Here is a 24,941-nt window from a genome sequence, read left to right as displayed (position 1 = left end):
GGCGTGAGCCACTGCGCCTGGCCAACATACAAATTTTTCCTTTTTTTTTTTGAGACAGAGTCTCGCTCTGTTGCCCAGGCTGGAGTGCAGTGGCTGGATCTCAGATCACTGCAAGCTCCGCCCCCCGGGTTTATGCCATTCTCCTGCCTCAGCCTCCCGAGTAGCTGGGACTACAGGCGCCCGCCACCTTGCCCAGCTAGTCTTTTGTATTTTTTAATAGAGACGGGGTTTCACCATGTTAGCTAGGATGGTCTCAATCTCCTGACCTCGTGATCCGCCCATCTCGGCCTCCCAAAGTGCTGGGATTACAGGCTTGAGCCACCGCCCCCGGCCAACATACAATTTTTTCTTACAAATTTAAGGTATGTTTCCATCATTGTATTCTTTTAAGTAGGAATTGTTTTAGGGGAGAGTAGTTTGGAAGCCAAGACACCTCTCAACTTTTCTCAATTCACTACATAAGAAAGAAAGTGATTCTACACCTGTGTCACCTTAGATATCTAGGGAGAAATCACCTAGATTCTTCCTACCTCTCAGAGGGTGCTGTGAGGATAGATAAGATGCTAGACAGAAAGTTCAGAAAGCTGAGTAACATAAAGCTGCAAAAGGAGAGAACAGAGATTCTGTAGATAATATTTTAAGTCAACTACAATTTGTTAAATTTTAAGATGATTATTTTATTTATTTATTGAGACAGGATCTCACTCTGTTGCCCAGGCTGGAGTGCAGTGGCCTGATCTGGGCTCAAGTGATCTTCCCACTTAGTCCCCTGAATAGCTACTACAAGTGCAGGCCACCATGCCCGGCTAATTTTGTATTTTTTGTAGAGCTGAGTTTTCGCCATGTTGCCCAGGCTGGTCTCAAATTCCTGGATTCAGGCAATCCTCTTGCCTTGGCTTAGCAATGTTGGGATTACAGGCGTGAGTCACTGCAACCAGCCTGTTTTTTGTTTTTCTTTTTTCTTTTCCTGGTTTGTCTTGAACAAGACCTATACATTTTTGAATATAGACTTTGCATTTGATAATTCCCCAAAATCTTCCCAAGTCATAATTCAACTCCTGGTGTGTTACTTCCTCAAAGAGGTCTTCTTTCAAATACTAGGAGTAAAGCTTCTTCCCCATTCCTAGTAACTTTCTGTCTCACTATCCTGAAGCACTTTTCACTATTTGAAATATTTGTGTTTATTGGCTTTTTAATTGTCTCCCCTTCCTCACTCAAATATAAATCCTACCTGGGTTGATAACTCCTTAACCCCATGCTTAGAACAATGCTTTGCATGTAGTATGCCCTACGTTTTGTGAAAATATTTGCTGAATAATACAGTGATTTTAAAAAAATCCTCAAGCAATTTCATGTACCTCATTTGATCATTACAACAATTTGAATAACATGAGATTGTTAGTCCCATTGTACAGAGACTAAGAGAAGATTTTCACCCAAGGCAATAGGACTAGTAAAATGGTAGTGTTAGAATTGCTGTGCAGGTGGATTGCTTTGTCCACACATGGACTTCATTTCTAGGGCTAAGGGTATTTTACTTTGCAGTTAAGGAAGCGATGACTCTGAAAGATAGTGGTAACCACCACTACAGGCACCGGTAAAGATCTTCTCTCCTTTTTCCTTTCTTTCTCCCGCTAGATTCTGCAGCCGAACACGTGTGACTTGTGTGGACAGTACTCGCTCAGTCTCCCTCCCCAGCCCTGCCCACAGTAAGCCCAACACCTTCTTTTCCCGGAGCCCCGCCTCTCGGCCGCTTTCCAACTCAGCCCCCACGGATCTCGCCCTTCCCCCGCGGCCCCACGACTTCTCGCGAGAGTTGAGCGCGCCTGGCCGGACGGGAGGAAAGTATCCGTTCCGCCGAGGGGGGAAAAGAGGAGCTGCAGAGAGATTGTAGGACCGAGCGCGGGCAGGCGGAAGGCAACGGAGCTACCAGCCGGTAAGTCCTTTTAACATTAGCTAGCCCATGATCTGACGGGACTCTCCCTTTCAACTCTGGCCAGTCCCAGCGTTCCGGGCTGGGGTCTCCCCTCCCAGTCTGTATTGGACGGGGGCGCTGAGGCGGTGGCCGGGCCCTGTCTGAGGAAGAGGGTGGGGGCATAGGCCAAAGCCGACCAATAGGAGAGAAGGAAGCCTCGATTGGCGGCGATGAGCGCTAATGGGAGATCGCTTTTTCCTTGCCGAGTGCCGCCCCTCTTCTCTCCCTACTCCCGCCTCCTTCCTTTGGGGGGAAGGCGGGGCCAGAGGCTTGAAGTGTGGGGAGAACTTGGGGTAAGTAGCCCCGGGGGGCGCAGGGCGTGGCAAGGAGAGGGGAATTGAATCCTGAGGGAAGGGTAGTCTAGTGGAACCTAATGGAAGGATCATGGGATGGGGTGGAATGGGAGAAAGAGGAGGGATACTAAACTAGGTTAGAAACCCAGGGCTTCCCAAAGAGTGGGATTAGGAGCTTGGAATTGGAAAAGGGTAATAGGCAGGAGGTAGGATGAGTAGATGAGAACAAAGATCTTGATCTGGTGACACAACACTCCGTTGGGTTTATCAGGAAAGATAGATAGGGGTGGATTATAGGAAATGAGGGTCGTGGCATTTCGATTGAATTAATAAAAAGAACATCAGGGACATGATATCAGAGAGAAAGTATGGATTTGGAGAAAATTAAGTGAATGAATTTAAGAGGACAGTATGGGTGAGCTGAGTCGCCATAAGGCATGGCTTCTGGAAGGATATGAGCCTTGAGAGCGATAAGAGAAGTGTTTGGGAAGGAGATGGCTGATATACACATGTCTTTTGCCTAGGTATCAGGTGGTTGGGATATTGATTTAGGGCTTCTCGTGGTTATGGCACCCAGACTGGTGACCAGCCTCCAAGATGCTGGGATGGGAGTTGAGAAGGAGAAAAATAGAACACTTTCATCGCTTCTCTGATTTTCCTTCTCCCTCTCTTCTATTTCCCAAACTCTTCCGAAACACCGAGATGTGGGCTTTGGACTTAAAGCAGTCCAAGTTGGAGCCCCATAGGGACTTATATGTTGCTCTGAATTGCTTGTTATGTTCTCTGACTAGGGTGTTTACAACCCAGGGCACCTCCTACCCAGATTCCCGCGTTGCTACTTTCCTAACTTTAAAAGTTTATTTTCTACTTAACAGAGGGTGTTTTAGTATCTCTGAGGGTCATGTCATATTAAGTACAGGTGTGTGGGGGGTGTGCAGAGTTTTCTCAGCAAGCTCACATGAGTCCTGTGTTTAAAAATTTTGCAGTAGTGTAATTCTTGTAGAGATATCAGTCTTTATGGGCATTCTAAGCAGAAATGCTAAAATGAAGTTTGTTTTGTTAAATGTGGCTTCCCAGTCACTCTCAAAGAGTTGTCGAATGGGTGGTTGCAGTTTTAGTTAATTTATATAATATGTTTTTAAATGGTGTAAATGAAATAGACATGTTATTTCAGGAAAGTGAAAAATGTTCAGTTTTTTCCTTTGGGTCCAGACTCAGAAACTAAAGCTATGTCATAATGTCTTAGGCCAAGGGCTGGGGAAATCAAACACAATTTGTACCTACACATGGAAGTTGTAAGGTAAGTGGAGGCTCTTGCGAAATGTATCATGTCTGTAAGAAAAGAAGCTAAAGAAAAGTTTGGCAGCTCTACTAAGTAGTCTTACCAGTTCTTAATTCTGTACAGAAAAGGGTCAGGGCTTTGCCCTTTGTTTGATAGTTGTGTATCATTTAATAACGAATTGGACTAATATAGCCAATTAATAACTTCTTTGCTCTTGCGTAGATTTTGCTTTTACATTCCTTCTCTTCTCCTTTTATTTTTGAGAAGTGAAATAATGTCCGAAATATCAGGAAAGCTATTATATGAAGAGAAACCAGAGTATGTAGTTGTATTAACCTTTGGTTTTCTGCAATCAGTTGAAACTTTTCTCCCTGGCCAAGAAGTTGCCCCTATAGCACATTGAGACCAATTCATTGCTGACCCTTTAGCATTAACTACTGAGCTGGGTTCTAGTATTTCACAGTAAGAGCATTGCTATTGGACATTCAGAAAATTTCCAGTTTGCCTGGCAGCAGCACAAAAAAATACCCAGTGAGAGAAGCAGAGTCCCTTGTTTTGGTCTTCTGTCCTAGACTTGGTGATTGGCTTTGACTAGGGCACTATTAAACCCAAGATTATTTTTTCTCACTAGTGTTACCATCTAGCAGAGAGCTAGAGTGATAACACCGCTCGTCTTTCAACTTGTGGATCAAAGTTTACACCCTGTGGTAGTTTCAGTGTTGTAATTTTTAAACACGTTTGTTTACCACGGTTTTAAAATGTTAATAGCTCCACTTACTGTATCTTGTTCTCTTTCCTTTCCTCATTTCCAACCTAAAATGAAAATTGCTTTTCAGCCAACTCTTAGACTAATTCTTTGCCTGGAGTAAAGTTGCTGGCTCTGTCTGAACACAGCTGCTCTGAAGCTCTCAGAAGTTATTGTTTTGTGCATGTCAAGACTGAGTTTTTCCTAGGTTACAGTGGGAGGGAGTTAGTATTACCGCAGCCTCCTATCCACATCTGATAAGGAGGAGCCTTCTCCTTGCAAGGAAGTTTTAGGTGGAACAGATAGAACTCCATGTAAATGTCTAATAAAACTAGCTGTCTTCTTGAGACTAGTTGGCATACTGGTATGTAATTGTCCTTTATCCCTTGATAAAAGTACTAAAGTTAAGGTACAGATGTTTCTTTGAGAAAAACAAATGCAGCATTCATTTAAAAGGAAAAAACATTCATTTCTTTTGTTGTTGGTTTCTCAGAAAATGGTCCTATGGTTTTGGAGTTCATGAAAAAGTCTTCTGTTTCTTTAAAAATATGTCAAAGAAAATAATTTTTAAGCTTCTCTGACATTTACTCATTTTGACATGTTGCCTTCCTCTAAGAGGTTTTTTTTTAGGAGAGATCAAATAAATTCATGATATGTGAAAACATATCATAGCTGGTATCGCTGACGGTTGGTCTTTTAACTTCTGAATGCTCTAAGGAGAAAGTGTCCACTTCACAGATACCCTGTTCCATTATTGAAGCTTTACTTTTAGAACATTTTTTACGTTGTGCTGAAGCTCTTTAGTTCTGTTATCTGAAGCCACAATAAATAAATCTAGTTCCTTGTTAACATGGTAGTCTTCAAGTATTTCATGACACTTACCGCTTTCGCTTTCATTCTTTTAGAGATAGGGTCTCGCTATGTTGCCCAGGTTGGAGTGCAAGTGACTTGATCACAGATCATTGTAACCTCAAACTCCTGGGCTAAAGATCTTCTAGTCCTAGCTTCCTGAGTAGCTAGGACTCTTGGCCTCAAGCAGTCCTCCCAGCCTCCAAGTAGCTGGGACCACAGGTGCACACCACCATGCCTGGCTAATTTTTAAATATTTTGTAGAGATGGGGTCTCCCGACATTTGCCAGCCTCTTCTTGAATTCCTGAGCTCAAGCCATCTCCCCACCTTGGCCTCTAAAAGTGCTGGGATTACAGGAGGCATCTCTTTGGGGGTAAATACCCCAAGTTCTTTAAGCTTTTTTTCTTTTTTATTTTTTTTGAGACGGAGTCTCGCACTTTTGCCCTGGCTGGAGTGCAGTGGCACGATCTCGGCTCAATGCAAGCTCTGCCTCCTGGGTTCACGCCATTCTCCTGCCTCAGCCTCCCGAGTAACTGGGACTAGCAGGCGCCCGCCACCATGCCTGACTATTTTTTTGTATTTTTAGTAGAGATGGAGTTGCACCCTGTTAGTCAGGATGGTGTCGATATCCTGACCTCGTGATCCGCCCGCTTCAGCCTCCCAAAGTGCTGGGATTACAGGTGTGAGCCACCTCTCGCGGCCAGCTATTTCTATTATTATTATTATTATTATTACTACTACTACTACTATTTATGAGATAGAGTCTTGCTGTGTTTCCCAGGCCAGAGTGCAGTGGTGTGATCTCAGCTCACTGCAACCTCCACATTCCTGGTTCATGCGATTCTTGTCCGTCAGCCTCCCGAGTAGCTGGGAGTACAGGTGTCCGCCATCCTTGCCCAGCTAATTTTTGTATTTTTAGTAGAGATGGAATTTCACCATTTTGGTCAGGCTGGTCTTGAACTCTTGACCTCAAGTGATCTGCCTACCTCGGCCTCCCAAAGTGCTGGAATTACAGGCATGAGCCACTGAGCCCAGCCCGTACAATTTCTTAAGTGACATTTTTAATGAAAGTTCAGGCTCTTCATCAAGTTAGTTATCTGAGTGGTTTATGGTTCCTTATGTAGGTCTGAACATCTCAGATATAATCTAATAAATACAAACTACGGTGGGAAGCACAACTTCTATTTTATTGCACTCTATGCCTCTGTTCTTAAAGCCTAAGATCACATTACTTTGTGTAGTTGATTTTTTTTTTTTTTTTTTGAGACAGAGTCTTGCTCTGTCACCCAGGCTGGAGTAGTATGGCTCAATCTTGTCTCACTGCAACCTCCACCCCCTGGGTTCAGGCGATTCTCCTGCCTCAGCCACCCGAGTAGTTGGGATTACAGGCCTGCACCACCACACCCAACTAATTTTTTAAAATATTTTTAGAAGAGATGGGGTTTCACCAGGCTGGTCCCGAACTCCTGACCTCAAGTGATCCACCCACCTTGGCCTCCCAAAGTGCTGGGATGACAGGCGTGAGCCACCACGCCCGGCCATGTAGTTGATTTTTTAATGTAATTGACAATTTTACATAAGTTTATCCCTGTAATTATCATCTTGTTAATTTGGTTTGTTGTTTTAGCTTGATAACGTCATTTCACCTCTTGACCATTTCTCATATGTTTGTATTATTGATAAATTTGATAAACGTGTGTTTTTGTTTTCGGTCACTGGTAAACATGTATAAGGATAGAGCAATGCTATACAACATGAGTAGACTATCATTATGTTAACATTAATCTGTTAGCCTTTTGGATAAAATTCAGTTGTGAATCCCACCTGCTGTTTTATATCATCTAACCTTTATTTTCTATGAAATAGCAAGCGGTATCCTGTTGAAATCCAAATACAGTATATTCTGCCTCTGACATCTCTGAACTCCTAGGCTAGTGACCCTGTCAAAAAAGAAAACGAAGTTGCATATTAGTTGCTGTTTGGGTATCTTATGCTACTGTTTATAGATCATTGCGTAACTTGCCAGTGGTTCATAAGTGATCTGTTTAATAATTCATTTAGAATCTTTCTGAGAAATAATATTTCACCAGTCTACAGTTTCTGTACTCGACCTCTCTTGCCCCACATTTTAAAAAATTATAATTTTCCCATTTCCAAGACTTCTAGTCCTGTTTTTTTTTCATTTTCAAATAATTATAGAAAATTAACCATATTTCTTCATAGTTGCAGGGATTTTTTTATTGTTATTTCGTTATTGTCTTTTGGTTGTGGTTTTTTTCTTTGTTTGGTTTTTTTTTTTTTTTTTTTTTTTTTGAGATGAAGTCTCGCTCTGTTGCCCAGGCTGGAGTGCAGTGGCACGCTCACTGCAACCTCTGCCACCAGGGTTCAAGCGATTCTCTGGACTTAGCTTCCCAAGTAGCTGGGATTACAGGCATGTGTCACCACACCTGACTAATTTTTGTATTTTTTTAGTAGATAGGGAGTTTTCTCCATGTTGGCCAGGCTGGTCTTGAACTCCTGACCTCAAGTGATCCGCTCACCTCGGCCTCCCAAAGTGCTGGGATTACAGACATGAGCCACCGCACTCGACCATGGTTGTTTTTTTTGAGACAGGGTCTCACTCTGTTGTCCAGACGAGAGCACAGTGGCACAATCATGGCTCACACTGCAGCCTCAGTCTTCCAGGCTCAAGCAATCCTCCTACCTCAGCCTCCTGAGTAGCTGAGACTAAAGGCTCATAACACTATGCCTGGCTAATTTTATTTTTTGTAGAGGTCTCATCATGTTTCCTGGGCTGGTCTCGAACTCCTGGGCTCAAGCAATCCTCCTGCCTTAGCCTCCCAAAGTGCTGAGATTACACGCGTACCTGGCCAGATTTTTTGACATTAAATGAAATTCTGTTTCGGAAACTTTTTTTTTTTTTTTCTAGACAGGGTCTCCCTTTGTCTCCCAGGCTGGAGTGCAATGGCGCCATCTTGGCTCACTGCAGTCTCTGCTCCTGGGCTCAAGCGATTCTCCTGCCTCAGCCTCCTGAGTAGCTAGGACTACAGGTGTGCACCACTGTGCCCATCTAATTTTTGTATTTTTTGTAGAGATGGGGTTTCCCATGTTGCCTAGGCTGGTCTTGAATTCCTAAGCTCAGGTGATCTGCCTGCTTTGGCCTCCCAAAGTGCTGGAATTACAGGCGTGGGCCACCACGCCCAGCTTGTTTTGGAAACTTCTTCTTTTTTTTTTTTTTTTTGACACAGAGTCTCGCTCTGTCTCCCAGGATGCAGTGCAGTGGCGTAATCTCAGCTCACTGCAACCTCTGCCTCCTGGGTTCAAGTAGTTCTCCCTCTCAGCCTCCCAAGTAGCTGGGACTACAGGCACATGCCACCACACATGGCTAATTTTTGTATTTTCAGTAGAGACGTGGTTTCACCATATTGCAGGCTGGTCTCAAACTCCTGGCCTGAGGTGATGCGCCTGCCTGGGCCTCCTAAAGTGCTGGGATTACAGCGTGAGCCACTGCACCCGTCCTGGAAACTCTTTTAGAAAAAAACTTTATTCCCTGGACATTTTAACTTAGAAATGAAAGAATTAAACTACTCTCTGAAGAACAGTTGTATGCAGCTTCCCCATAATATTGACATCTCCAATTTAGACCTAACTTTTCATTTTCTGTTTTTTTCTTTTGGAGACAGAGTCTTGCTGTGTCACCCAGGCTGGAGTGCAGTGGTGCAATCTTGGCTCACTGCAACCTCTGCCTCCCAGGTTCAAGCAATTCTCGTGCCTGCCTCCCAAGTAGCTGGGACTACAGGTGCCCACCACCGTGCCCAGCTAACTTTTTGTGTTTTAGTAGAGACGGGGTTTCACCATGTTGCTCAGGGTGGTCTCGAATGCTTGAGCTCAGGCAATCCGCCTCCTTGGGCATCCCAAAGTGCTGGGATTACAGGCGAAAACCATCGCGGCCCTAACTTTTCATTTTCTGTTTGGAATGAAAACCTATACCAACTATAAACACACAGACACACACACACATACACACACATACACACACACACTTGCCATTTATAATTGTAGTTGATTGGCAAGGATGGTCTAAGTTTACCAGGCTATGTGTTGTAGGTGAAGGGCGCTACAAACGAGATAGAACTTCAGAAGACATCTCTAGGGACTAAAGACTTTATATTGGCAGCCAGCAACTTTTCCTGCTTGTTAATTTTAGACCTGACAGTTGAATTTATGTTTGAGCAATTTTAGCAGATAAATGCATTTTTAAAGTACCTTCCTCTTTTGGCATTTTAGTTTTTACTTTCATTTTTAAAAAATTGCAAATTGTGAATGAATGTGCATATTAAATTAGCATGCTACTAGTCAGGGAACCAATGCATTTTCTTTTGATACTTTCTCATTCATCTGATACTATTAGTTATGAATTCTCCTGGAAAGCAGAAGGATGGACTTGATAACCCCTCAAGGTCCTTTTCAGGCCAGACATTCATAAATAGAAGTTAAGATCAAGGAATTTACTCTTGAAGAATCAGGAAGAAAAATAGACTGTAAAGAAAATAAAATTGAAATGTTTCTATTGGTGGGAATGGATAAACACAAGTAAGGAACATAAATGACGAGAAATAATAACTCCTTTGAGCTAAAAACAAAACAAAAATCAACAACAACAAATATTTTGCATTGGGGTCATTTTATATCTTAAAAATATTTTATCATGACATTTTCTCTTCGACATTTCCCTTGTGGACACTGTGTTGAAAGAATGTTGGGTTTTGTTCCTGTTAAATCATAGTATTTTGTTTCCTTCCTTTCTCTTGTTTGTCCTTTTGTTTAAAAACTTTTTTTTTTTTTTGGTCTTCTGTATAATGTACTGACTGCCTGTATACAATGAGGCAAGATTCAATTCCATTTTGAAAGTATTTGCTATATCACTTCCTCAGAAATGAAGGATGAGTGTTACAATTCAGGAAAGGTTGTATGAAAAGATAAACTTGTGTAAAAAGATAAGCTTTTAAATTTTTGTAGGCCAACATTTAAGAAAGGTTCCCAACCAAAGCAAAGGGGAGTTAGTATATTAGTCTTTTTTTTTTTAAATTTTTTTTTTGAGACGTAGTCTTGCTCTGTCACCCAGACTGGAGTGCAGTGGCAAGATCTTGGCTCACTGCAGCCTCCGGCTCCTGATTACAAGCAATTCTTCTGCCTCAGCCTCCTGAGTAGCTGGGATTACAGGTGCCCACCACCATGCCTGTCTAATTTTCGTATTTTTAGTAGCGACGGGGTTTCAACCATGTTGGCCTGGCTGGTCTCGCACCCCTGACCTCAAGTGATCCACCCACCTTGATCTCCCAAAGTGCTGGAATTACAGGTGTGAGCCGCTGTGCCTGGCCTAGTATAGTAGTTTTAAGAAGAACATAATACGTAAGCATTGGCTGGGCACAGTGGTTCACACCTATAATCCTAGCACTTTGGGAGGCTTGGGCCCAGGAGTTTGAGACCAGCATGGGCAACATGACGAAACCTTGTGTCTACAAAAAATACAAAAATTAGCCGAGTGTGGTGACGCGCGTCTGTAGCCCCAGCTACTTGGGAGGCTGAAGTGGGAGGATTGCTTCAGCCCAGGAAGCAAGGGTTTCAGCCAGCCAAGGTTGCAGCACTGCACTCCAGCCTGGGCAACAAAGAGATACCCTGTCTCAAAGAAAGAAAGAATACATAAGTTTACAGTAAAACTCATTACAAACTCTTGACTTCAGGTTGTTAGTTTTTTCTCATCTCTTTTTTTTTTTTTTTTTTTTGGAAACGGAGTCTCTGCTCTGTTGCCCAGGCTGGAGTGCAGTGGCACAGTCTCGGCTCACTGCAGTCTGCCTCCCAGGTTCAAGCAGTTCTTCTGGCTTAGCCTCCTGAGTAGCTGGGATTACAGGCACACACTGCTACTCCTGGCCAATTTTTTTTTTGTATTTTATTTTATTTATTTATTTATTTATTTATTTATTTATTTTTTGAGACGGAGTCTTGCTCTGTCGCCCAGGCTGGAGTGCAGTGGCCGGATCTCAGCTCACTGCAAGCTCCGCCTCCCGGGTTTATGCCATTCTCCTGCCTCAGCCTCCCAAGTAGCTGGGACTACAGGCGCCCGCCACGTTTTTTGTATTTTTTAGTAGAGACGGGGTTTCACTGGGTTAGCCAGGATGGTCTCGATCTGCTGACCTCGTGATCCGCCCATCTCGGCCTCCCAAAGTGCTGGGATTACAGGCTTGAGCCACCGCGCCCGGCCTATTTATTTATTTTTGAGATGGAGTCTGGCTCTGTCGCTCAGGCTGGAGTGCAGTGGCCGGATCTCAGCTCACTGCAAGCTCCGCCTTCCGGGTTTACGCCATTCTCCTGCCTCAGCCTCCCGAGTAGCTGGGACTATAGGCGCTTGCCACCTCGCCCGGCTAGTTTTTTTTTTTTTTTTTTTTTAGTATTGACGGGGTTTCACCGTGTTAGCCAGGATGGTCTCGATCTCCTGACCTCATGATCCACCCGCCTCGGCCTTCCAGAGTGCTGGGATTACAGACGTGAGCCACTGCGCCTGGCCTTTTTTTTTGTATTTTAGTAGAGATGGGGTCTCACTGTGTTGCCCAGGCTGGTCTCAAACTCCTGAACTCAGGCAGTCCGCCCACCTCAGCCTTCTAGAGTGCTGGGATTACAGGCATGAGCCACCGTGCCTGCCACGCTTTTTCTCATCTGTTGGCAATTTTAATCCTCAGTGTTCCCATACATTTGAAACCAGAATGTGCATAAAGTTTCTTTTTTTCTGTTCAATACTGCATCTCTTTTTTTTTTTTGCATCTCTTCTTAATAAATATCGTGAAAGTCTATGAAAGTGTAGGTTGGGTGAGGTGGCCCACACATGTAATCCCAACATTTTGGGAGGCTGAGGCAGGCAGATTGCTTGAGCTTGGAGTTTGAGACCAGCCTAAGCAACACAGGGAGACCCCATCTCTACAAAAAAATTTAAAAATTAGCTGGGCTTGGTGGTGCACGCCTTTAGTCCTAGCTACTTGGGAGGCCAAGGAGGGAGGATTACTTGAGCCTGGGAGGCGGAGGTTTCAGTGGGCTGAGATCACGCCATTGCACTCTAGCCTGGGTGACAGAGTGAGACCCTGGCTCAAAAAAACCAAAAACTAAACTAACAGGAGCCAAGATTTAGCTAAAAAAGTCATTTCATGAGCTTGTGGCATGGACATCTGTGGTAACATGTTTTGCCACAGCCCCACCTTCTCACAAAACCCCGCTTGCTTCCTTTGAATGGAATTACTTACTGTTTTCTCCTGATCTGATAGATTGCTTCTTTTCGCTGTAGTAGACAGGGAATGTTTGTGTGCTAAACCGGTCAATTTTTGCGGGGCCTTAAAAATTACCATGCAGTAAGAAAAAAACATTCTGTCAGATTGAAAAATAGGGCACAACCATTCTTTTTGAAATAGGAATATGTCTGACTCATTATTATTATTATTATTATTATTATTTTTAGAGATGGGTCTGGGCCTGTCACCCAGGCTGGAGTGCAGTGGCGTGATCGTAGCTCACTGGCAGCCTTGAACTCCTGTGCTCAAGTGATCCTCCAGTCCTCCTGCCTCAGCCTCCCAAGTAGCTGGGACTGCAGACACACACCGCCTCGCTTCCAATCCAGCCAATCTTTAATTATTTTGCAGAGAAAGGATTTCACTTTCTTGCCGAGGGGTCTAAAACTCCTGGCCTCAAGCGATCCTTCTGCCTCAGCTTCCCAAAATATTGGGATTACTGGTGTGAGCCACCACTTCCAGCCCGTAACTGTATTATAAAATCAGGATGATTTGTTGAATGTGACATAATTAATTACTGTAAATGATTCATGTTGGTACCAAGTTTCTTGCCAGTAATATTTATTTAAGTTGTATCAAACTTGAATGACACCTTGTTGGTTTTATTTAACATCGTATTTGTGGTACCAACATGACTCCTGTAGCACCATTTTCTTTTTCTTTTTTCTTTTTCCTTTTTCTTTTCTTTTGAGACAGAGTCTTGCCCTGTTGCTCAGGCTGGAGTGCAATAGCACAATTTCTGCTTACTACAACCTCTGCCTCCTGGGTTCAAGCGATTCTCCTGCCTCAGCTTCCCAAGTAGCTGAGATTATAGGTGCCTGCCACCACGCCCAGCTAATTTTGTATTTTTAGTAGAGGCAGGGTTTCACCATTCTGGCCAGGCTGGTCTTGAACTCCCGACCTCAGGCAATCTGCCTGCCTTGGCCTCCCAAAGTACTAGGATTATAGGCATGAGCCACCGTGCCCAGCCAGCACCATTTTCTTCAACTTATTTTTTAAAGTTTTGGTTAACAGTAGTTTGCTAATACTTTACACGTACATGTTTGGGACTGGTGAGAGTGAATTGGCGAGCATTGGAATAACCCCAAATAGATCACTGTTGAAAATATGTGGACAGACTTAGGAAATAAATATTTTTTCCTGAGAACTTCTAAGTGTCTCAGCGATTGTCGTTGTGGGATAGTGCAGCTGTTTCCTACCCAGAACCAAGCTTATACTTTAATATTAAAGCCTGTCAGGTTTTTTGTTCTTTGCAGCCTGTTTAAGATTTTAAATTGGTCCTTTAAATTAAAAGATAATTTTAAAAGATCAGTGTTTTGGGGTTGATTACTTTTGGCTTATTGTTTTGAGGATCATACTTTATCTGAAAATGAGCAGGAAAAAAACAGAATTTTTTGTTTAGTTTTTGTTCAGCATCCTATCAGTTTCCAGGAGTTTTTTAACTTCTAAAATGCACAGTGAGGCCAAACATAGATAAATATAATGTTCTCCAGTTATTTCTAACTTTGCTTCCTGCTGTCACTTTAGCAAGTTGTTGCTTCTTTGTTTTTGCTTTATTAACCTTTCTGGGGATAGCTCAAAATAGTCCTGGAATCCTCTGAAAGCCTAGAGAGCCTTAAAAGAAACTTCAGGTAGTTGCCTGTATAAAGCTGCTTCCAGATAGGTTCTAAGCTTTGGCTATGTGTTGCCTAACATGATTCAGCCTAATTCTCACTCTCATCTGTCTTCAGTCATTTGCTGCAAAACTATTTGGTCTATTTAAGCTGGCTCCTTTCTTTGAAGCCAGTTTCTGCATGTCTGAGCTTGAAATCCAGAAATTAATTTCAGCCTTCTGATTGATCAATCTAGGGCCCTCTACTGCTTGTGTATTTCTTAAAGCAGTGGATCTCAAACTTTTTGGTCTCAGAATTCACCCCATAATATTCTTAAAAATTACTGAGGGCCAGGCCTAGTGGCTCACACCTGTAATTCCAGCACTTTCGGGGGTTGAGGTGGGGGTGGAGAGATTGCTTGAGTCCAGGAGTTTGAGACTAGCCTAGGTAATATAGTGAGACCTCGTCTCTACAAAAATTTAAAAAATTACCCGAGTTTGTTGGTGCACTCCTGTAGTCCCAGCTACTCAGGAGGCTTAGGTAGGAGGATCATTTGAGCCAAGGAGACAGAGGTTGCAGTGAGCTGAGATTGTGCCACTGCACTCCAGCTTGGGCAACAGAGTGAGACCCTGTCTCAAAAAAAAATAAAATAATAAAGTAAAATTATTGAGGACTCCAAAGAGTATTTGTTTATCTGGGTTATATCTGTTGATACTTAATATATTAGCAATTATGAGATAAGTTTTTAAAATATTTATTAATTTACTTTAAAATAAGAACAAACCCATTACATGTTAACAAAAATATATAGTTTAAAAAGAATTTGGGGGAAGGACTTCAGATCTCTTTAATGTCTGGCTAAATAGAACACAGCTGGATTCTCATATCTGCTTCTGCATTCAATCTGTTAAGATATGTCATTTTGGTTTAAGTATATGAAGAAAACAATGTAATGGGAAAAGAAAGGATTATTTTCAGGTAATTGTATATAGTCTTCTTTGATACTACGTAAAATCTGGAAAGTGATAGTTTCATAAAGGTTAGCTGTGGTATAGAATTTGAAACCACATCTGTGAACTTTTTAGTACTGCTATGTTAAAATGCATTGGCTCAGGATAAACAGCTATCATTGGGAAATTTTTTAAAAATGCATTGGCCTCACTTGCCTTTTTTTTTTTTTTTTTGAGACAGAGTCTCACTGTGTCACCCAGGCTGGAATGCAGTGCCATGATACTGGCTCAGTGCAACATCTGCCTCCCAGGTTCAAGCGATTTTTGTGCCTCAGCCTCCCGAGTAGCAGGGACTACAGGTGCATACCACCATGCCCTACTAATTTTTGTGTTTTTAGTAGAGACAGGGTTTCACAATGATGACTAAGCTGGTCTTCAACTCCTGGCTGCAGGTGATCTGCCCACCTCAGCCTCCCAAAGTGCTGGAATTACAGGCGAGAGCTACTGCACCCGGCCAGCCACCTCGCCCAGCCTAGCTTGCTCTTTAAATAGATCTTTTACTCACAAATGATTTTAACCTTCATGAACCCCCTGCAAGAACTGTAGGGATCCCTGGAGCCCACTTTGAGAACAGTAGTCTTACAGCACCAACCTTGAAAAATTCAGCTGTTGGGCACGGTGGCTCACTCCTGTAATCTCAGCACTTTGGGAGGCTGAGGTGGGTGGATCATGAGGTCAGGAGATCAAAACCATTCTGGCCAATATGGTGAAACCCCGTCTCTACCAAAAATACAAAAATTAGCCAGGTGTGATGGCACATGCCTGTAGTTCCAGCTACTCACGAGGCTGAGGCAGGAGAATCGCTTGAACCCAGGAGGCAGAAGTTGCAGTGAGACGAGATCGAGCCACTGCACTCCAGCTTGGTGACAGCAAAAGACTCCGTCTTAAAAAAAAAAAAGAGAAAAAGAAAAATGCAGCTGCTGAGCACGGTGGCTCACACCTGTAATTCCAGCACTTTAGGAGGCCAAGGCAGGAGGATCACTTGAGGTCAGGAGTTCAAGACCAGCCTGGCCACTATGGTGAAACCCCATCTCTACTAAAAATACAAAAATTAACTGGGTGTGGTGGTGCGTGCCTGTAGCCCCAGGTCCTTGGGAGGCTGAGGTGGGAGAGCTGCTGGAACCCAGGAGGTGGAGATTGCAGTGAGCTGAGATGGTGTCACCTTACTCCAGCCTAGGTGACAGAGCGAGACTCCTTCTCAAAAAAAAAAAGAAAAGAAAAAGAAGTGCAGCTGTTTTCCTATAATTTTCATATATCACAACATATTCTTTCCAATTTTTTTCAACCATTGAAAAATGTAAAAACTGGCTGGACGTGGTGGCTCATGTCTGTAATACCAGCACTTTAGGAGGCTGAGGCGGGCAGATCACTTGAGGCCAGGAGTTTGAGACCAGCCTGGCCAACACAGTGAAAACCTGTCTCTACTAAAAATTGAAAAAATTAGCTGGACGTGGTGGCACATGCCTGTAATCCTAGCTACTCGGGAGACTGAGGAATGAGAATTGCTTGAACCCGGGAGGCAGAGGTTGCAGTGAACCAAGATCACGTTACTGCACTCTAGCCTGGGCAACAGAGTGAGACTCTGTCTCAAAAAGAAAAGAAAAGAAAAATTTAAAAACTATTCTTAGTTTGTGGGCCATATAAAAATAGGTGATAGGCTAGATTTGGCCCATGAGTTGAAGTTTGCTAACCTTTCATATATGCTATTACGGGATTAAGAATTTTTTTGTTTGTTTGGAGATGGAATCTTGCTCTGTCACCAGGCTGGGTGCAGTGGCGTGATCTCAGCTCACTGCAGTCTCTAACTCCCTGGTTTGAGCTATTCTCCTGCTTCAGCCTCCCGAGCACATGCTACCATGCCCAGCTAATTTTTGTATTTTTAGTAGAGACGGGGTTTCACCATGTTGGCCAGGAGGGTCTCGATCTCCTGACCTCATAATCCACCCTCCATGGCCTCCTAAAGTGCTGGGATTACAGATGTGAGCCACCACACCCAGCCTGGATTATGAATTTTAAAATAATTATAATAAAACATGCTTAATGTTAAAAATGTGAATATTAGCTGGGCACAATGGCCCACCCCTGTAATCCCAAAACCTTGGGAGGGCCAAGGCGGGAGGATCGCTTGAGCCCAGGAGTTTTGAGACCAGCCTGGGCTACATGGCGAGACCCATTGTCTCTACAAAAAAACAAAAAAAAGACCTGAGCATGGTAGTGTGCACCTGTAGTCCCAGCTACTCAAGAGGCTGAGGCAGGAGGATCTCTTGAGCCCAGGAGGTCAAGGCTGCAGTGAACTGTGATCATGCCACTGTACTCCAGTCTGGGTGACCGCGAGACCTTTTCTCAAAACAAACAAAAAAAACCCACCAAAAAAACCAAACTATGAACATCACTTAATTTTCCTAAATAAAATGATACCCCAGAACATGTAACCCCTCAAATTCATGTTTCAGGACATTTATTTATATAATAAGCATATGTAACATGTTTATATATAATAAGCAGATATAATAGTACCTGTTGTGCTCTGAAGTGTTGGTAAAACATGATTCAGTTGTAACTAGTTTTAGGGTTTATAAAAAGATGTGGTGTCCACTCTTGTATCTTTTTTTTTTTGAGACAGAGTCTAACTCTATTGCCCAGGCTGCAGTGCAGTGGTGCGATCTCAGCTCACTGCAACCTCCGCCTTCGGGGTTCAAGTGATTCTCCCACCTCACCCTCACAAGTAGCTGTGATTACAGGTGCCCGCCATGACACCTGGCTAATTTTTGTATTTTTAGTAGAGATAGGGTTTCACCATGTTAATCAGGCTGGTCTCCACCTTCTCACCTGAAGTAATCCACCTGCCTCGTCTTCCCAAAGTGCTAGGATTACAGGTGTGAGCCACTGCACCCAGTCCATTTTTGTATCTTGTTTGGAATGTATGAGAACAGCTAACTAGGATCAGACCTACCTTAACCCGTTGCCTTTTTTTTGCCTATATATATTTTTTGTAACTCTCTGCCTCAGTTTTCCAGTCTGTTAGCAAGTGCTTTACAAAACACCGATATAAAACAATAAGGCTAAAGTCCAGGTGCGGTGGCTCCCGCCTCTAATACCAGCACTTTGGGAGGCCGAGGTGGGCAGATCATTTGAGGTCAGGAGTTCGAAACCAGCTTGGCTAACATGGTGAAACCCCATCTCTACTAAAAGTACAAAAATTAGCCGGGCATGGTGGCGCATGCCTATAGTCCCAGCTACTCAGGAGGCTGAGGCATGAGAATCTGTTGAACCCAGGAAGTAAAGGTTGCAGTGAGCCGAGATCACACCACTGCACTCCAGCCTGCGTGACAGAGCAAGACCCTGTCTTAAAAATAATAAAAAAAAAAAAAAGCGTAAGATTTAAAACAATAAGGCTAATTAGTTTAAGATTATAGTGGTACATATATGCTTTCAGCATATCCTTTTGGGACATTTGATTTAGTAATAAGATAATATATGCTAAACTATTATGCTAAATACTTCAATGGAAAATTAGTCCGGAATTTATGAGCTTTTTTTTTTTTTTTGAGACAGAGTCCCAGTCTGTCACCCAGGCTGGAGTGCTGTGCTGTGATCATGGCTCACTACAACCTGAACTCCTGGGCTCAAGGGATCCTCTCATCTCGGTCTCCCGAGCTCCCGAGTAGCTAGGACTACCGGCACACACCACTGTGGGTTGGGTGGCTAATTTTTTTTTTTTTTTTAAGAAACAGGGTCTCGTGGCTGGGTGCGGTGGCTCATGCCTATAATCCCAGCACTTTGGGAGGCTGAGGTGGGCAGATTACCTGAGGTCGGGAGTTCAAGACCAGCCTGACCTACATGGAGAAACCCCATTTCTACTAAAAATACAAAATTAGCCACTCGTGGTGGCGCATGCCTGTAATCCCAGCTACTTGGGAGGCTGAGGCAGGAGAATTGCTTGAACCTGGGAGGCAGAGGTTGTGGTGAGCTGAGAACACGCCATTGCACTCCAGCCTGGGCAACAAGAGCGAAACTCTGTCTCAAAAAAAAAAAAAAAAGAGAGAGAAAGAAAGAAAAGGAAAAAAAAGAAAAAGAAAACAAAGGCTCTTGCTTTGTTGCCTAGACTGGTCTTGAACTCCTGACCTCAAGCTGTCCTCTGACCTCAGCCTCCCAAAGTGTTGGGATTACAGGTGTGAGCCATGGCACCTGGCCTATGAACAGAAATTTTAATACCTAAATAATCTACTGCCTAGTAAAACTTGAGTAGTCTACTTTGTTTTCTGGGGTTCCCATAACCTGCATTATAGTTCATGTGTTAACTGGAATCTTAAGTCAGTTTGCTAGATGTAATGGAAATCAGAGCAGCACTGAGTATCCTATGGAGAATATAAAATGTTGAGACTGCTGTGGCGAAGAACTTGTATTTGTACTCTTTGCTTAATGGCAGCTAAATTTTCTTACAGTCTGAAACGTGGTAACTGAAGTTGTGTGTTTAGAAGAGAGCTGTTTGCATATAATTTCTTTTTATTATCACAAAGAAATGGAGCCCATAGAGCTCTGTTTGGGTACCTTTCTAAGTTTTTCAGCTTGTTTATACTGAGTTGAAAGGTATTCAGTACCTGCTAAACTTGGTTTCAGCTCTATATTCCCTTTGTGATGCATGGTTGGGGCAATTTCTAATTGTCTGGTATAAGCATAATTGTTAGGGAATATTCATGGGATTGTGAAAATGGATCCTGGAAGGTAACAAAAGGAGGAGCTATTTTGAATTGCCTGTTTTACCTTGTGTGTTGATAAACAAGTTTCCACCGTGTTTGTTTCTATATGAAATGGTTTGTAATTTTAGAATTTTTTTATGGCCTTTTTTGAACTTAATTTGTCACTTGGTTCTGTTACTTTGTAGTTAGAAAATGAGTAGTTTTGTATAATTTTTAAATATACTGTTTAGTGCTTTAGAATAGTCAGACAGATATGGACTTTTTTTTTTTTTTTTTAAGAAAAAAAGTCTTATTATTTGTTACACTGAACAATTCTGACCACCAATAACCAATGCAGTCCAGGAGAGAAGAACATCTTGCTTCTCAACAAACTTTCCTCCCTTGCTTTAACATTTTTGAGGATCCTTTCCCAAACCTATTACATCTGTATTATGATGGTTACAAATTTTCCAACTCTGCCACTCCCTCCAGTGCATTATTTTTAGTATCTTCATTAAAGGGGCAAAATAAAATAAAATAATAAAGATTCCGTACTTGTAATAATAAAACAATGTTGGAAACTGTCATTAAATCAGGACAAGTGAGAAACAGATCTGTTCCCAGTCCTCACAGTTCTATAAATTTAGGAAGTACACAAAAAAATTAGAAATTAAGTACACTCAATGGGATACATTAAAAATGTACAGTTTTGGTATGTCAATCGTACCTAAGTAGTTTTAAAAACAAATGATCCAACCCATACCGCCAGCTAATAAAGAACAAACAAATGAGTCATACAAAAGAAAAATCACACATTTTGGTTTACTCCTACTTTTGAGTTAAGAACACTAACAATAAAATTTGCATGTAATGAATATGGTTCCCTAAATACAACAGATGAATTATTTTATATACACATCTTATTTTTGTTTATGGAGAATCGGTTAATAAACACATTTTAAGTTCAATATATTATATATTTATGAGTGGGAAGCAACCTTAGACATTTTAAACACCAGAAATATACGAAACAATTATAAGTGAAGTAATACAAAGTCCCTTGTGTTTTGATCCTGGAGTCAAACCATAGAAATCTCAGGTTATTAAGAGAACTTTGAAAAATATTGTTTCGAATATTAAAAATCGTGTGTTTGAGGGAGGGAGAGAATTAACAGCCTTTCTTTGCCTTAAAATACTCTACGTTTTATGAAATTGCAATTGGAATGAAGCAGCTCCTAAAGTAGTCAGTGTTCAGAGGAAGAGAAAATTGAGCACAAGAGCCAACTACCATTTTACTCAACTCCTTCACAATGCTCAGCTGAAGGACTTCTCACTTAAAAGACCTGTTGAAGGTCAGGCACAGTGGCTTATGCCCATAATCCCAGCATTTTGGGAGGCCAAGGCGGGTAGATCACTTGAGTCCAGGAGTGTGAGACCAGCCTGGCCAATATGGGGAAACCCCGTCTCTACTAAAAAATACAAAAAACTAGCCGGGCAAGGTGGCAGGCGCCTGTAGTCCCAGTTACTCGGGAGGCTGAGGCAGGAGAATGGCGTGAACCCGGGAGGCGGAGCTTGCTGTGACCTGGATCCAGCCACTGCACTCCAGCCTGGGCGACAGAGCGAGACTCCGTCTCAAAAAAAAAAAAAAAGCTGGGTGTGGTAACAGGTGCCTGTAATCCCAGCTACTCGGGAGGCTGAAGCAGGAGAATCACTTGAACTCAGGAGGCGGAGATTGCCCTGAACTGAGATTGCACAAGTGCACTCCGGCCTGGGCAACAAAGTGAGACACTGTCTCAGAAGACAAAACAAAACAAAAAAGAGCTGCTGCTGAAGTCGTGTCTATTTTAGAAAAATAGTATGAATGAGTTTTTCTACATATTAACTACAATTTATGGTAATTTGCGAAACGTTTTTCTGTTTTTAAATCTGAGAGTCTCTATCTCCACTCACAAAGCAACAGGCACTACTAGGGCTCTTAGGCTAACATCTGCCACCCCACGAGTCAGCATGACCCATAAACAGGTGTGCAGAGGACCAGAGTTCACCTGTCAGCAGGCCCACAGAATCCGCCTCTCTAGACTTTCTGCCATTAATTACCATAGATGTGGCCTTTTTCCTGATATTCTATTCCCATTGGAGGCTTTTTATTAAGACCTTGTTACACAGGCCTCTTGTGGAGATTCCACTGCCTCTGGCATCCTCGCCCTGGCCGAAATTCTCGCCCAGGAGGCCAGCAAAGCCTCTGGGGCAGAAGTTGTCACCACAACTGTATTAACTCCCTCAAGGAGAGCAATGGAATCTTCCAGGGCAGGCGGCCCCTCCGCAGGGGGAAGGGCCACTTCAGGAGGATGATGTGTCTCAGAACTTTGCAGGGACGTTTCCCCTTTTGCCACCTTTAATTTTTTTTTGCAATGATTTCCAGATTTTGACCTCTTTTGCTGTGCTAGGAAAATCCTTTTGATTTGGATAGGCAAAGGCACACAGACGCCTATATGCATCCAATTTCTGGCCTTTGGAGCTCAGCTTCAATTGTTGGCACCAGGCCCGCAGAATGTCCCAGTGAATCAGATTAACAGGTGGCAGTTTAGAGGGTAATGGACGGATTTGGTATCTTCTTCTGAAGTCTGGGGTTGTCAGTGTACTCTGCCGCCTTCTTAGGACAGAGCACTTTATTGCCTTTGACAGACATTTTTCTTTGGTTCCCTTTGCTGATGTTCCTCCTTGCCTTTTGCCTTCTCCATACTTGTAGAAGAAGCCGGACCTCTTTTTTTAAACTCAGACTTCTTTCTTTTTTTATTTTGAGACGGGGTCTTGTTCTGTCGCCAGGCTGGAGTGCAGTGGCGCAATCTCGGCTCACTGTAACCTCCGCCTCCTGGGTTCAATGATTCTCCTGCCTCAGCCTCCTGGGTAGCTGGGACTACAGGCGTGCACCACCACGCCCAGCTAATTTTTTTTTTTTTTTTTTTTGAGATGTAGTCTCACTCTGTTGCCAGGCTGGAGTGTAGTGGCGCGATCTTGGCTCACTGCAACCTATACCAGCTAATTTTTTTGTATTTTTAGTAGAGGCAGGGTTTCACCATGTTGGCCAGGATGGTCTCAATCTCTTGACCTCGTGATCCACCCACCTAGGCCTCCCTAACTGCTGGGATTACAGGAGTGAGCCACTGCACCCCACCAACTCAGACTTTTTTCAATCATGCCTATCTGCATTCTTTTTTCTTATTAGGTTACATTATAATTTTTTGACTTATTAAGACCAGTCTGTGATTATTGTAGAGACTTTGAAAAATACTAAAAGTACAAAGAAGAAAATAGAATCACCTAGGATACCATTATCCAGAGATAACCATTATTAACATTTTGATGTTAATTCCCTTATCTTTTCAATGCTTATTATTTTGTTTACTTTTTTATAGATTTACAATTATGGTGCATGTACAATTTTATATTGATTTTTTTCCTGTTTAACATACAACATTTTCTCATATTTTTAGTTTTCAAAATGTTATTCTTTATAACTTAAATATAGTTTATTATAAGGCAGTACCTTAATTTATATTTATCCATTCTTATTTAATTTAATTCCTATTCTTTTTTGGTGGTAAAGATGACTGTGGTTAAACACTCAATGCAAAAATGGTCCACATGTCTGGTTTTATCTTTAGAGAGTCTGAAAGAAGAATGAACTGTTCAAAGGATATAAAACATTTTAAGACATGTAATGTAAATATTGCCAAATTGACTTCCAGAAAGATCATCAAAATATGTACTGCCAAAAGCACTATATAAAAGTGCCAGGCCAGGCACAGTGGCTCATGTCTGTAATCCCAGCACTTTGGGAGACCGAGGCAGGCAGATCACTTGAGGTCAGGAGTTGGAGACCAGCCTGACGAACATGGAGAAACCCCGTCTCTACTAAAAATACAAAATTAGCCAGGTGTGGTGGTGCATGCCTGTAATCTCAGCCACTCAGGAGGCTGAGGTAGGAGAATCGCTTGAATCCGGGAGGCGAAGGTTGCAGTGAGCCGAGATCGTGCCATTGCACTCACTCTAGCCTGGGCAACAAGAGCAAAACTCCATCTCAAAAAAAAAAAAAAAAAAAAAAAAGTGCCCTTTCTGCTGCATACTCTATTGGCATTATCTTGTACTTGAACATGTATCTTAATAGCTCTAGGTGAGGTTTTCAAGGTTTGATTGGGGTTAACTTGACAAATTTCTCCCTTCTTTCCATTTTTAGCACTGTAACCAAAAACTACAGAGCTTCATGTTATTTGGGTGATAAAAGCATAGACTTGGTTGACTGTGGTCATAAAAAGTGCCTTAGGTATTGGCCGGGCGCGGTGGCTCAAGCCTGTAATCCCAGCACTTTGGGAGGCTGAGACGGGTGGATCACGAGGTCAGGAGATCGAGACCATCCTGGCTAACACGGTGAAACCCTGTCTCTACTAAAAATATAAAAAAAAAAACTAGCCGGGCGAGGTGGCGGGCGCCTGTAGTCCCAGCTACTCGGGAGGCTGAGCCAGGAGAATGGCGTGAACCCGGGAGGCAGAGCTTGCAGTGAGCTGAGATCCGGCCACTGCACTTCAGCCTGGGCGACAGAGCGAGACTCCGTCTCAAAAAAAAAAAAAAGTGCCTTAGACACAAGATAGTCCTAAATATGGATTTAAAATATGTGTAGCCTTAAATACATAAATACCTGCATAGCAAATATTTTGTGGATCCAGCAGCTTTCTGCAGAAACCTGAAGTTAAGTGCAAACTTAAATATAGGCTTTAAATATTTATTAAATATTAAATCAATAAATATTTATTGAATATCTACTGTATTGTAAGAAGAAAGGCTTCCTGAAGTTTTAACCTAAATCTCTATATTCTACCCCATTCCCCTTTTGATTACAGATAATGCAGCCATTCCCTTTTTAGTCAGAAAACCAAAATAGCCCTCATCAGTCACTAACACATCACCTTTTCATTTTCCTTTAATAGCAGTTATCTGCTGTTAATCTAAAATTATTTTGCTTACTTGCTTATTACTTGCTTCTTCCTTTTAGAATATAAGTAAGCTCTGTGAGGGCAGAAATCATGTCTGTCTCATTTGCTCTTGAATTACTTGGGTCTAGGACATATGGCACTGTGCATAGGCACTGAGTAAAATATTTGGTGAATTAATGAATTTTAAAAC

At 42.5% G+C, this 24,941-nt stretch overlaps 1 protein-coding gene and 1 pseudogene across 4 annotated transcripts in view; one reads left to right on the top strand and one right to left on the bottom strand.

Annotated features, from left to right (window-relative positions):
* Positions 1–1,801: 1,801 nt before the first annotated feature.
* ATF7 (activating transcription factor 7) overlaps positions 1,802–24,941 on the top strand; it is a 120,151-nt gene continuing 97,011 nt past the window's right edge. For 2 of the 4 annotated variants that reach the window (XM_025402968.1, XM_025402967.1), the window contains exon 1: positions 1,810–1,936. The gene's annotated coding sequence lies outside the window, so the exon portion shown is untranslated. Of the gene's footprint in view, positions 1,937–2,299; positions 2,331–3,514; positions 3,569–24,941 lie in introns of those variants that run through there. The other 2 variants (XM_025402970.1, XM_025402969.1) reach the window with 2 other exon arrangements.
* On the bottom strand, positions 21,908–22,449 carry LOC112634224 (annotated as a pseudogene).

The sequence above is a fragment of the Theropithecus gelada genome, chromosome 11 (assembly GCF_003255815.1).
Source record: "Theropithecus gelada isolate Dixy chromosome 11, Tgel_1.0, whole genome shotgun sequence".
Lineage (NCBI taxonomy): Eukaryota > Metazoa > Chordata > Mammalia > Primates > Cercopithecidae > Theropithecus > Theropithecus gelada.
The sequence above is the reverse complement of the archived record's forward strand: the minus strand, read 5'-3'. Positions and strand labels throughout refer to the sequence as shown.